The sequence below is a fragment of the Myotis brandtii genome, unplaced genomic scaffold (genome assembly GCF_000412655.1).
Source record: "Myotis brandtii unplaced genomic scaffold, ASM41265v1 scaffold782, whole genome shotgun sequence".
NCBI lineage: Eukaryota > Metazoa > Chordata > Mammalia > Chiroptera > Vespertilionidae > Myotis > Myotis brandtii.
This window is the reverse complement of record NW_005371138.1, coordinates 2,827,612-2,832,781: the sequence shown is the minus strand read 5'-3', so window position 1 is coordinate 2,832,781 and position 5,170 is coordinate 2,827,612. Positions and strand designations below refer to the sequence as shown.

Sequence of the window (5,170 nt, the reverse complement as noted above, 5' to 3'; positions counted from 1 at the left end):
CGCGCAGCCGGACGACCCACAGGCAGACCCACGTGCGCTGGCCGCCTGGAGCGGCTCGGCCCTCGGGTTACAAAGACCCCAGCCGGAGCCACCAGCTGGATCAACTCGACCCTCAGTTTCCTCTTCCGTAAAATGTGGAGTTTACCCTCAGAGAAGGCTTGATTTGAATCTTGATTTCCCAGTGCCCAGGACATCTGGCACGAAATAGTCACTCGACAACTATTTGTTGAAAGAAAATGCCTAGCACAGGGTCAGTCTGTCTTTCTCACCTAAGTCGAATGATCTCCAAAAGTTGACCTGCTTTTCCCCTCCTGCTAAACCTTCCAAGCCCCACAACTCACAGTGAGGACTCAGCCTCTACGGTCTGCTCTCCCTACTGGCCTACCCCACCCAGCACCTAGCATTCCAACCACACCCGGGAACTGTCAACGTTATTTGTTTGTTTTTTTATGTTTTTGTTTTTAAACATGTTTTTTTTTTTACCTCCACTCCAAGCCTTTGCTCAGGCTGGTTCTCTTGCCTGGCCTGCCTTCCTCTTCCATCTCTTCTTTAAACTACCAATCTCCTGGTACTCCCCACCCCATACACCCACAGCGTTGGTACCGCCCTCCTATCTGCTTCTACCTTACTGGTCTGTGCATCCCCCAAACCCTCTGGCATTAGAGGTGTGTGGCTCTGCTCTCCTACCTGACAGTGAGTCCAAGGGCATAAATGAGTCTATTTCCTCCCTGCACCTGGGACACACCAAAGCAAGAACAATCCATAACTGTGAGTTTCTTGGTTGTGAAGGGAACATTCTAACCTCATCTCTAGAAAAGCAAGGCATCTCTCTACCACGTTCTAACAGTTTTCCCATCACTCTAAGGCACAGAAACCTAGGCGCTCACAGAAACACACAGCTGGCAGGGCTGAGGGCCAGCCACAGGTTCTCCAGGGTTCCTCAGGACAGGGCAGATTGCAACAGTGTCTGTGGTTCCCCAATGCTTGCAACAATGTCCTCACCCAGTTAGGGCCGGGCCCCTGCCTGCCTGCCTGCCTACCAAAGATGACCACAGCTGCTGGGAAGAGGAGGCCAGAGCTCAGAGAGCGGGTATTAGGCTAAGGAGACAGGTAAGTACCCTCACCAGAAGGGCTCTGGGATGACCTCTGAAGATAATCTGGGCAAGAAGTTTGCTGTCCCCTAAATTAAAACACTTAACAATAGCTCACTCCAAGCACAACTTCCCTTTTCTTATGCAGAACAATAGCCTCTAACTCTGCAAATATGAATAAATTAATACCATTTAATGAGCAGCTCCTATGTGTCAGGCAGCAAGCTAGGCAATCCCCATGCTCATTTCACTTTAATTCTTTGTAACAGTCATAATGGTCTCCATTTTTTTTTTCAGATAAGGAAACTGAGGCTAAGAGAGATTAATGACTTTGCCAAGGTCATAGAACTAATAAGTGACTTCAGCAGGTACTTGACCGGGACTGACTTCACGCCAAAGTGTATGATTTTTTTCTCTATATGTTGTCCCTCCCCCACTCCTTGACTCCACACTCCACAGAGGTGAGGAAATTATGTAGGGAGCTTCAAGCCAGTCCCATGTTCAGAAAGTTGTTTTCAGTGAGAGACAGAGGGTATCAGTGGGCATCTCTGCCTGTCTGCTTGAACTGAGAGATTGGTCTTTTCCCACCACCAGGTGGGAATTTATACCACCTGCTTTCCTGAGTCTCCAGCTTACAGATAACGACAGATCCTCCATAATCGTCCTATGAGCCAGTTCTTTACATTAAGTCTCATTACACACACACACACACACACACACACACACACACACACTGTTTCTCTGAAGAACCCTGACTAATGTAATCTAACGGAAAGAATTTCTGTACCAAAGCCGAAGCAGAGGGAGGGGCCCATAGGATGGGTCAGGAAACACTGTTTCATGGGGCAAAACAAACTTCTCAACCTAAGTGCTCTTTGGGGGTGGCCTCTTTCAAAGAGAAAATCTCACAGAAGTGGTTTGATCAGGGTATCCTTGGCCTCAGAGAATGGGTGCTGCTCAGCACCCAATACAAGATTTTTCTAAAATGGACCTGGACAAATAATGCTGTCCACCCAAAACACAGTGCTGATTCATTCCTCCATTCACTAACTATTTGTCACGCTCCTCCTCAAGAGCATTCAGTGGCTCCTCATGCCATTTTATTCCAGGATAAAATCCAAATTCCTTGGAAAGGCACACAAGGCCCTCCATGACCCAGTGCCCACATGCCCCCTCTTGCCTTATCTCCTGTTTGCCTTCATGCTTCCTATATGCCAGTCCAAGGCTACTTACCACGTTGCCCAAATGTGCCAGGTACATCCACCTAGGCCGTTCCTTCAACCCGAATGTTCTCCCCCTTGCCACCATTTCTGCCCACCCAAACTCTACATCTTCTTAGGCCAAATACTGTTCCTTGGGCTTGATATTAAATTGATTCTTATAGCTGTATATCTCTTCCTCACTATCAGCTCCTAATGGACAGAAACGCTCTCATTTGTCTCCATATTCCCAGCATGTACACTTACTTGTTTAATACACGTATGTTGAATTACGTGCCTGCTATGTAAATGGTACTGTGTCAGGTGCTGGGAATACAAAAATGAATGAGACAAATTAATAAGCCTCCCAAGACTTACCATTTAGTGGCGGGGGAGGGACCAACAGCATCCCCTCAATAGTTAAAATGCAAGATAGAGTGTAACACTGTCACAACAGAAGTAGAAAAATGGCTCTAGCATTCAGAGGAGAGAGGGGTCCTTGGCTGGAGCTACCAGAGAAGGCTTCTTGGAAAAGGTGGCATCTGAGCTCAGCCTAGACAAAGGTTAATGAAGATCCGGCGTGGAGAAAGCGGAGCACACAGCATGAGTAAATGCAGGGAGGCAGGAACTTTCAGATGTGTCAGGTGCGTCTTTAGCTTTAAATGCCAGGATAAGAAATTGTTGTGTTTTGTTGTTGTTTTTTTGGTGGCCAGTGGAAGTCACTGATGTTTTTGAAGAATGGGAAGAGATAAGGGGAAAGCAAGGTAGTTGAGAGGTTGTGGGAAAGGAGGTCAGCTTGTCTTTAATAATACACAACAAGAAGCTCAGAACATATACAGCTCCAGCCACATGGGCATAGAACACACATTTCTCGGACACGTCCCACCAGCCCCGCAGCCCCTCTGAACACTCACTGACAGGCAGACTCTTTCACCTTTTTCATGGTTGCAAAGCTGATGGCTTTCCTGAGTTGCAGGGCCCAGGATGCAGATGGCCTCATTTGTTTCCTTCCCTGACCAGCAGGGCCTGATGTGTACGTGCCAAAGCAGAGGTTTCTCTCTCTGGCAAGACAGCAGGCGCCTGCCCTGGGTACTAGAGGAGGTACCGTCATCCCCCCAACTTCATCCATCTCTCACATGATGGGAGTGGAAGCCAAAGACTCCGCCCCACTCCTCAAGTTCTCCTGGGTGCCTTCCCCACCTGCCCCCCCCACCCCCACCCCACACCCCTCCATCTCCTCCCCTCCTCTAGGCTGGGCTTATCTTCAGGTACTAGATGCTGCCTCTATTTCCCTCTTTGTCTTGGACTGTCATTACCTCCAGAGTTCATTCCTCACATGACCCCCTAACAAAATCCACCTCAGAAACTCTATATTCATCCTGGCAGGGTGCTCAGTGGTTAGAGCACCAGCCCTCAGACTAATTGGTCTTAGGTTCAATTCCCGGTTAAGGGCAGGGCACACACCTCGGTTGCAGGGTTGATTCCTGGCCCTGGTTGGTCGGGGTGTGTGCAGGAGGCAACCAATCAATGTGTCTCTTTCACATGGGTGTTTCTTTCTCTCTCTCTCTCCTTCCCTCTCCCCTCTTCCCCCCCCCCCCACTTTTGTGAAATGATTAGGGCTGCTCCTGGGGTAGAGGCAGTCAAGGAGGGAACCAGCCCCACCCATGGGAATCCATGCCTACTATTCTCTTGTCCCCTATATTAGTTCCAAACTGGATCCAAAATTCCCAAGGCACTGCTGGGTGTTGAATTTGTGTATAAAAACAGTCTCACAGGGCTTTGAAAGCAGATTACTGATAACAGAACCCATCTCTCTGACTCCTGTGTAGTTAGTTTTAAACCTTTAAACCTTACCAAATGGGGAATTATATTCCAAGTCCTAGCTAAAAAAAAAAAAAGAAAAAAGAAAAGAAAAGTAATTACCTATACAATTCGAAGAGGATCAAAGATCAAAGCAATTACAAGTGGGATACAGCCAGAGGAGACTGCCATTTCCTGGGACTGGGTGGAGGGTGGGGGGAGGAACGGGAGTCTTAGCTGTGCAGCTGCTGACTGCAGAGCACCCTCACAGAAATTTGGCAGAGGGGCCCTGGGTTTTGTTTAAACTGCTGTACAGAGTCACTCCTCACAAAGCAGGAGTGAAAAGGTACCCCCACCTCATTTTTCTAGGGTCCCAGAAGGGGACCTGGGATTCTGTTAAGAGGTGGGATCTCAGGCTGTGGTGGGGCCGGTTCAGAGGAGGAGAAGGCTCCGCTCTCAGCTAAGTAAAGCTCCCTGGTCCTTCATTTGTGCGTAGCTTAGGGTGGCTTTTATAATTATCCTTTTAAAAAATTGGGGTAACATTGGTTAATAACAGTCTGCCTTACAAACCTTAACAATTTTATTGGTTAATAAAATTATATAGGTTTCAAGTGTACAATTCTATGATATATCACCCATATATTGCATTATTTGCCCAATACCAAAGTCAAATCTTTTTTATTTTATTTTTTAAATATATTTTTTATTGATTTCAGAGAGGAAGGGAGAGGGAGAGGGAGATAGAATATAAATGATGAGAGAGAATCATTGATTGGCTGCCTCCTGCACGCCCCCTACTGGGGATTGAGCCTGCAACCTGCGCATATGCCCTTGACTGGAATCGAACCTGGGACCCTTCAGTCCGCAGGCCGACACTCCATCCACTGAGCCAAACCAGCTAGGGCAGTCAAATCTTTTTTTAAAAAAATAAATTTTTGTATTGATATTTAGAGGAGAGGAAGAGAGTGGGAGAGAAACATCAATGCGAAAGTGAAACATTGATTGGCTACCTCTTGCACGCCCCCCCCCGCCCCCCCGCCGGGCCAGACCACCACCAGGGATTGAGCCTGCAAACCGGGC

General features: G+C 47.8%; 1 protein-coding gene across 1 annotated transcript in view; it reads right to left on the bottom strand.

The window, feature by feature from the left end:
* The window catches only part of LDHA (lactate dehydrogenase A), a 15,670-nt gene extending 10,500 nt beyond the window's left edge, over positions 1 to 5,170 (bottom strand). The window contains exon 1 of the mRNA XM_005883332.2: positions 5,166 to 5,170. The gene's annotated coding sequence lies outside the window, so the exon portion shown is untranslated. The remainder of the gene's footprint in view (positions 1 to 5,165) is intronic.